At 43.9% G+C, this 9,231-nt stretch overlaps 1 pseudogene; it reads right to left on the bottom strand.

Annotated features, from left to right (window-relative positions):
* Nucleotides 1-1,859: 1,859 nt before the first annotated feature.
* On the bottom strand, nt 1,860-2,676 carry LOC108634853 (annotated as a pseudogene).
* Between the last annotated feature and the right edge of the window lie 6,555 nt (nt 2,677-9,231).

The raw sequence follows: 9,231 nt of genomic DNA, 5'->3' as shown, positions 1-9,231 counted from the left end.
AGCTGGCCTGTGGCCAAGGCTTTCTTAAGACAAGAGAAGGGAGGGGAGAGAGCTACTCCCGGCTACCCTTGCCACACAAGGCAAGAAGCAGGATATAGTTTGTGGGACCCTAGTGTTCTAAAATCTTCCCCTTGATAACTATCAGAGGCTGGGACTCTTCCATCCATTGACCTGAGGACACAGCACTTAACTAAGGCTTTTATGTCCCTGAGAATCAGGAAGGATAAATGAGGGCATATTGATCTTTTCAGGGTATCTGAGACTGCTCTCCCCATGCCAAAGCAAGAAGCAGGATATAGTGGGACCCTAGTGTTCTAAAACTTGATATCAGAGGCTGGGACTCTTCCATCCATTGACCTGAGGACACAGCGCTTAAGCTAAGGCTTTTATGTCCCTGAGAATCAGGAAGGATAAATGAGGGCATATTGACTTTTCAGGGTATCTGACATTGCATGTGTTCATGACCACCTTGTCCCTGAGTAGTTTTGTCTTCTTTCATACCATTCATTTATCAACATTTTTTAAACTTTATTCCAAAACAGTTCTTTGGGACAGGGCCCTATGTATCCAATGAGACACATTTTTTGGAGTGTTTAGAGGAAAATGAATGAAAAGACATGATGTCTGGCTTAGCTGGGAGAAGTGGCACATTGTGGGGTCCACTAATCCAGATCGGGGGACTAGTCCCAGGAAGGTCACTTCATCAGTTTGTGAACTTGAGAAATTGGCAAGTTATCCATCCACAAATGGAGTCTGCTAAATCCAATCCTGCATGAATGCTGGAATGCATGTACTACATATAAAGCAGTGGCATACTGATGAAGAAGTATTGGTTTGTAATAAGTGGAAGGTATGATTACTATGAACCCCTCAAATACCACCTTCCCATCTGAGTTTATTTTTAATCCAGGAGAGAGCAGAGAATATGCAGTGAATTAGGAGAAAAAGAAACAAATATTCTTAAATGAGCTAAATAAGTCAGAGTATTTTTTTATTTTTACTAAAAGAAGTTTAAAAGAAATAAGGTAAACCACAAGTTGAAGACTTTTTACTCTACTTCTTTTCTCCATTTTCTTTTTGTTTCTCAATAGTTTCTCTGGTCTTCTTTCACAGTAGCATGAAAATCACTCTTGCAGTGCTATGTTACCTACTTGCAGATCAGAAACAATACAGATGGCTCTTGAATTTCTTTTATGTCTACCAAAACTGTACCTTTAAAACTTTTAAAACAGCAGTGAATATAACAGCAGTACCATTACCAAATTAATACTCTGAAGAAAAACAACCTCTTAGAAGTAAAAATATTTGAAAAAAAGAAACAAATAATATGTAGAAGTTACTCGTGTGAAACAGAGAGAGAAATGTGATCGAAATAAATGTGATCTACCCCTACTACCACACACTCTTTAGAAGCTTGACTGCTCTTGAAGAAACATTCTCTTCTAATGTCATGTTATCTTGTTTGCATTGTGAACAATATATTCAGTACTTTCAGTGTGTGTTACAAATACCCAAACTTTTAAAACATTAAAACAGCTAGAAGCTATGATTTATATAATTCATACATTTGAATTCTGAAGCACAATAAACCTTATCAAAAGTAAGAACATTTGAAAATACTAAACACCTCCTTCACCTCTTTACCTTTCTAATTTAAATCATCGTTCATTAGGTATTTCTCATATGAATACAAGAAAACAGATGTATATTTTGTTAAACAAACTAGATCTAAACTCGCTTACCATTTAAAACTGTAAGAAGATATGGGTTTTGTTCCCTCCACCCCTACTACTCTGCACTATTTAGGAGCCTGACTGCTCTCTTCCAACACAAAGGGAACAAAGTGCCCTGCCCCCTCCCTAGATGTGGGAGGAGCTGCGGGACTTGGCCCTGGAAGGGGCACTAGCCTCAGCCATGGGTGGAGCCCTGGCAGCACCTCTCAGCCCTGCTCTCTCCGCCTGATCTCTCAGAGCCTCGTCATAGAGGTCTGGGAAGGAACTAGGGACCTACCATGGAACTTGGCTAGAACCTCCAGTACCTTCATCTTACTGGTGTCAGCACAAGCTCTCGGGCCCCACAGGAACTCATAGCGTGGAGGATCACTATTGGGCACCTGGCGGTAGTTCAGGTACTCCTTCTGCACCAGATCTTTGGTGATGAGCCTTCTGGGCTCCCCAAAGATCCAGTGCCTCCTCCCAGCATAGATCCCCAACATACTGAGGAATTCCCAGATCTCCTCCTCAGTGGCGCGGTTACCATTCATGAAGATGACCCCCAGGAGCACCATGAGGAGACCAGACTTGGGCAGCCCCCCTCACCACTCGGACAATCGTTTCCCCCGAGGTTGAGCTTGCTGATGAGGGTGTAGATGTTCCTGCTACGGTCGACTTCCTTCATCTCCAGGCCAAAGACCAGCTCCACGCACTCACGGGCTGTACTGAGGATCTCAGGGAAGTGTTTCCTGTACTTCCTGCTGACGATTTTCATCAGGGCATTCTGCGTGATGGGCTCCTTCTTGGTGTACTTCTCCAGCAGGAACTCCACCAGTATCCTGGCCTTCCTGGCCAGAGGATCTTTGCGAGTGCTCTGAGTGGCAGGAGCTGCCTGGAGGCACCTGCACTTTCCTCCTCTGGGCCCTGGCACCTTCATCAGATCCTGCACAGGAAGGCCCTGCATCAGCAGAGCTAGGGGCCATGGCTCCCTGAAGCTCCTGGCGATTGCCAGCAGCAGGGGAGCTCAGGGGAGAACCCTGAGGGCAGAAGAGCGGGAGGAGGGGCACTCCTCCTTTGGGGCTGCAGCAGCACTGGCCTGGCCTCCTGAGTGTCGCTGCGGACCAGGTGGCATTTCCCGTGTGCGTGCAACTTGTTCTTGTGCCTCCAAGGCATGCTGACAGCAGGTCAGGGACCGGAGGTGGGAGTTGCGGGCAGGAAAGCAGACAAGGAGGGCACCTGGAGGAGGGACAAGGACATGCTGTGAGAATCTTCAGTGAGGAGAGTCCTCCCTGGCTTGCATGGAAGCCGCCTCTGAAGGGTCCTCGAGGCCAGTGCTCTAGGACCCACAGGGCTCCTGTTCTCCTGGTCAGCCTGTCGCCCTGAGACCGCTGAGTAGCAAGGGAGAGTGAGCCCTGGGGTGCATCAGACAGTCCTGCCTGGGCGTTAGAAGGGACAGGGCAGTGGGGGCTGTCAGGGGAGGAAGGTCCTCTCAGCTGACATACAGAGTCAGATGAAAATTGGTGCGAGACACCCTCATATCCAACGCCCCCAATCCCGCCACTCAGCCCGTTCCCTCTCTTGTCTGAAACTGACGCTGCCACCTTCCCTGTCACCCCAGACAAGGACAGGAGGGCGTACTCAGCCCCCCAGTGAAGGGTCCCAACACCTTTCTTTGCTGTCTCGTGGCTGTCCCTTCACAACCAGGCTCCAAGTCCCTCTCAGACCACAACCCCCTTCCCGATGTTTGGCCGGGAGGAAGTGCTGACCACAGAGTGGTTCCTGAGGCACCCGTTTGTCACGGAGGATGGTCCTCATCCTGACTCTTCCCGAACCCTGACATCGTCACTCTACTGACCAGCTGCCAGCCCCTCAGACCCAAGTCCCCTCTTCTCGAGTGTTCTGTGTCCGAGGTCGCAGTGAGGGACCCCTCAGCCTTTAGATCTGTTTGGCGGCTGCCCATGATCCCAGCCAAATCGCGGTGAGTGGGGGTTACACATGGCTGCCGTTCTGCTGCATGGAGACACTCATTCCCCCGAGGGTCCCTCCTTCACTCCACAGGGCTCATGGCTCTCCCTCTACTGAGCAGAGCTGGGGTCCAGCAGAGCCTGACTGAGGCATTCTTTCCCGAGACCCCCTAGGGGTTAGTGGATGGTCTTGGGGCCTAAGAGCTAGGCTGGATCCTCTGGTCTCTGGTCTGAGTGCAGGGCTAGGGTGGCCGGAGGCTGTGCGGCCCCTCTTTTCAGAGGGAAAAGGGATTCGGGGTGCAGAGACGTGTCCCTGCACTCGTAACTCACGTCACGTCCGATCTTGACACCCGATGACACTTGGGACTGCTCCCTCTGGCCACCGTCAATGGCAGCTCTCAGAGATAGCGCACTGTCAAGGATGGCGTCGCTCCCCCAGCGTGCTTAGGAGGACGTCACTTCCTGTCCTGCGCATCTGGGCTCCAGGAGGGCAGCAGGGGCGGGACCTGGACAGGCGGGGTTCCGGGGGAGCTTCTCCCGGGATTGGCACGTGGACTTTCCTTGACTCTTAAGGGGTCCTGGGACGTCCCTGTCCTGAACTGTCAGCTGGCTCACTCCATGCCTCTCACTTGTGTCAGCACCCGCAGCAGGAAGAATTGGGGAGCCCACGCCTAACAGCCGTCCTGGAGCCCATGAGACCAACAGCGAGGGCTCTCTGGGCTCCCTCTTCTGGAGTAAGCGATGCTCTGTCGTTCTCCATGCCTTGCCTTACCCCTGTAGATGCTGGGCTACGTCCCATCTGCTGATCCGAGGACAAGGCCTCATATGAAAATGTGAACCCCGAGTCTCCTGGTATGAAGTGCACATACGTCTCATCTCACCATTTCTACCCAAGGCTTCCTGGACATGGCTGCTACAGGTAAGATGAGCTGAGAGGGAAGGATGGGAGACTGTCTTCTGAGGTGTGGAACCCCTCACATCTCACTCAGAAACTTCATTCATATTGACTGCTGACAGGGCGTGGAAATCCTTCCCTTTCTGGTATAAGTCCACCCCTGTCCCCAGCCATGCTCATACCATTCCAGAAGAGTAAGTGAAGGGGCTCCTTAGCCTGACAGTTCTCACTGTGGGCTCTCAGTCGACTGCAGGGTCATTGCTCAAAAGTTCTGAGATGAAGTTCTGTCGTTTTGGACAATTCCTGTGATACTAACTTTTCTCTTTTAGTCCCTGGGTGATAGTCTATTAAGGTGATCATTTCAAAGGGCCAGTTCTTATCCACTAGCATTCCCTGGTGGCTCAGACACTAAAGAATCTGCCTGTGGTGCGGGAGACCTGAGGTTCAATCCAGGGGTTGGGAAGACCCCCTGGAGGAAGGCATGGCAACCCACTCTAGTATTCTTGCCTGGAGTTTCCCCTTGGACAGAGGAGCCTGGTGGGCTACAGTCCATGGGGTTGCAAAGAGTCGGACACAACTCAGTGACTAAGCACACACACAACAAACTTTGTGCTGGTGATTTCATGATCTGGGCTGTACTGCCACATCCAAGCCAAGCTTTGGTGCCCCATGGTCCTGGCATGGGCCCTCGGAGGTGCTGCCTCAGATTCCTTCAGTGAAGCAGTGGAGATTCATGATGCCAGGGCAGAGTGGAAGAATCCAGGGCTCAAGTTTAAAGCCTCTTCCAGCTGATCCTGTTGTCTGCTTCCCTTGCAGGCTGCACATCTGTGCCAGTCTCTTAAGTACTCCTGCACCTGGGCACACATAGGGTCAAGTTCAGTGGAGACTTACTGTCCATCAGGGATTATTTACTTTTATGTTTTCACTTTTGTTAATAGTTTTCTTCATTCCTTCCATAAGATTTCCGTGGTTACTTCAGGGTACAAAAATCAGCAGACCGTGTTTCATTGTGGTCTCAGCTACTCTGAATGTGGTACTAACTCTGTAAAGGAGTTACAGAAAATTGACAGTCTTACAATATCTGTTCATCGTGAATATACATAACATACTATTCTGTTTGAGCCTTCATTTTCCTAAGACTCTCAGGAAATTCTTCTTGTTGCCTCCATGAAGACTGTATACTTTTTCTAAAGTTTCTTTGTAGGTAAATTTTTTTCTATGGTTGCTTTTGTTTATGGTGTATTTTCTGTTACTTGGTGTAAGTAATTGTTGATTCTTCCAGACCAACTGGATGATTTTGCTGTCTGTGATCTTTTTTTTATTCCAGATTTTTGAAGTCTCTTATATGTTTGAATATTTCCTGTCCTGTTTTCTAAGAATTTTAATTTGAGAATCAAATTGTTACTATGATCTTTTGCTTTTCATTACTTCTGACTTTTATTCATTTGGCATTGTTGTATGTAACTCTAGTGGCTATGTGTACTTCCCTAGATTTTTTTTTTCTAGTTTTTAAATTCATAGATTTTTTAAACAATTATTTAAATTAGAAGATAATTAAATGGTGTGTCAGGTTCTCTTGTATGAAGCAGCTATCAGTATACATATATCCCCTCCCTCATGAACCTCCCTCCCACCCCGACCTCACCCCTCGAGGTCGTCACAGAGCTGATCCTTGTGTCCCCAGCAACTCCCCCACATGCCTGTTGTCCACATGGTAGTGCATATTTGTCCATGCCACTCTCTCAATTCGTCTCACTGTCTGCTTCCCCCGATGTGTCCACACGCCCGTTCTCTAGGTCTGTGTCTCCATTCTTGCCCTGCAAATAGATTTGTAACTACCCTTTTGTGGCCTTTCTTTCTCATTCTCTTAATAGTATATTTTGCAGATAGAAGTTTTTAATATTAACAAGGTTCCGCTTATTATTTTCTTTCATGGACTGTGCTTTTGGTGTTGTGCCTAAAATCTCATTACCAAACTCAAGTTTTGCCCCGTGTTATCTTCTAGATTTTTTTGCCTATTCCATATGGCATGTGAAATCCTAGTCCCTGTCCAGTGATCGAACCTCTTCCCCAGCAGTGGAAGTGTTGAGTCTTAAACACTGGACTGCCAGGGATGTCCCTGCAATTTTTTTTTAAATGTGAGTTTTTCATTTAGGTCTGTGATTCCTTTTGAGTTAATTATTTTGAAAGGTTTAGAGTTAGTATGTGGATTCATTTTTCTTAGATATGGATGTCTAGTTATCCCAGGACTGTAAGTTTAAAAGACTGTCCTTTTCCATTGAATTGCCTTTGCGCCTTTGTTAAAGGTCGGTTGAGTGGGGTGTCTGTTTCTAGATTTTCTGTTCTGTGCCATTGATCTGTCTAGTATTCTGTTAATAGCATACAGTCTTGAGTATTGTAGCTTTAAAGTAAGTTTTGAAATCCAGTAATATCAATTCTCTGACTTTGATCTTTATATTGACTTCAGTGGGTATTATGGATCATTTCATTTTTGACATAAAATTTAAATTGTTGGCTGCTATCTACAAGCTAACTTGCTGGAATTTTGAACAGAATTGCATTAAGTATCTAGGCTAAGTTGGAAATAAGTGACATCTCAACAATATAGCATCTTTCTATCTAACAACATGGCATGTCTATTTATTTAGATCTTCTTTAATTTTTTTCAGTGCAGTTTATGAGTTTTTCTCATGTAAATCTTATACATATTTTTTAAAGAATTATTTCTAATATATTTTGGTGGTAATGTAAATGGTGTTAAGTTTTTAATTGCAAGTTCCATCTCTTTATTGGAAAATTGACTTTATGTATTAACCTTATTATAATTAATTATATATAGTTATATATTTATAAGTAACGTTATTAACATATACTCCTGGCTTATTAATGCCAGGTGTTTCTTGTTTTTGATGATTATAATTCCATTTTTCTCTTCCAAATATCTGTATCTTTTGCTTCCTTCTCTTATCTCATTGCATTGGCTAGGCCTTTCAGTAAAGTGTTGAATAGGCATGGTGAGAAGGGATATCCTCACCTTGTTCCTCACTTTAGTGTGACAGCATCTGTCTTCTCACTCTGAAGTATGATGTTTTACCTGTATTTCTTTTCAGATGTTGTATATGAAGCTGAGGAAATGCCTGTCTGTATCTAGTTTGCTGAGAATTTTGATGATGAATGGGTGTTGGATTTTATCAGATGATTTTTTTCCTTCACTGTTGATCTGATCTTGTGATTATCTTCCTTAGACTATTGTTATTATGATTTATGATTACTGATTTTCAAATGTTACACCTCTGAAATGCATCCTACTTAGATATCGTATGTAATTCCTTCTATGGATTGTTAGGTTTCTTTTCTTATATTTTGTTGGGGATTTTGCTTCTATGTTATGGGAGGTATTTGTGTGCAATTTTTTTCTCTTAATTTCTTCATCTGATTTTGATGTTCGAGTGTAATACTCACCTCACAGAAAGGAATTAGGAGGTGTTCCTTTTGCTTCTATTTTCTGGGAGAGATTGTAGAGAATTGTTATCATTCTTCCTTAAATTTTTGTTAGAATTCATCAGTGGAAACCTCTGGGTCTGTTACTGTCTTTATTGGAAGCTTATTAGTTATAGATTAAATTTCTTTAATAGATACAGACCTATTCAGAGTATGTATTTTTCTTTGTGAAAGTGGTGCTAAGTTATCCCTTCAAGCAGTTTCTCAATTGAACCTTTCATTTTTGTAGGCACAGAATTGTTTATAATATTCACTCATTATCCTTTTAATGTCCATGGAATCAGTAGTAATGGCCCTTCCTTCATTTCTACTATTAGTAATTTAATTTGTGTTTTCTCCCTTTGTTCTTATTTAGCCTGGGGAGAATTTTATCTTCTTTTTATTTTGTATCTTTAAAGAAACTTCTTTGGATTTTGTTCTTTTTCTGCATTACCTTCCTTTTTTCAGTGTCATTTGTTTCCGCTTTGATTTATTCTTCCTCTGCTTTTTCTTTTCCTTTACAAGTTTACTAATATAGAAGCTTAAGTTATTAATTGTAGGGTTTTTTTTTTGTTATAGGCACTCAATGTTGTGTATACCTCTTTACTGATTTTGCTGTATCACATAACTTCTGATAAGTTGTAATTTTGTTTTCATTTGTAAAAATATTTTAAAATTTCTCATTAGATTTTCCTTTGGCCATGTGTTATTTAGATGTTTATTGTTTACTCTGCAAATAATCTTTAACTTTCCTGCTGTCTTTTTGTTATCAATTTCTAGTTTATTTGTCACACTTTTCTTGTAATTGTGAGGGTTTTTTTTTTTTTTTTTTGGTCTTTGTTTTAAATAGACACTCTCAATAAAGGAAGATGAGGGCTTATGTCAGATGTTGGGTGGAACAGATTCCTTTGGTAGCCTTGAAATTTTCTAAACAGGAACTCCGGGGTAGCCAAGTTGTCCTAGAATGTGGCCTTAGGTTGCTGCTAGAAACCATGCTAGAGGTCAGTCAAGGTTCTTAATGCAGATGTTTGGACAGAGTTGTTCATGCCAAAGTTTTTGCAGTTCTCTGTTCCTAGTCCCAGCTTGCAGTTCCATGACACATTGCCTTTTTATAGGTAACGTCTTCTTGAGATCCACAGAAGGGAGGGGATCGCCCACAGTGTAAGGTCGTGGTGTGGTG

This window comes from Capra hircus, unplaced genomic scaffold (assembly GCF_001704415.2).
Source record: "Capra hircus breed San Clemente unplaced genomic scaffold, ASM170441v1, whole genome shotgun sequence".
NCBI classification, from domain to species: domain Eukaryota; kingdom Metazoa; phylum Chordata; class Mammalia; order Artiodactyla; family Bovidae; genus Capra; species Capra hircus.
Note: the sequence above shows the minus strand (reverse complement) of the source record. Positions and strands in the feature narration are given on the sequence as shown.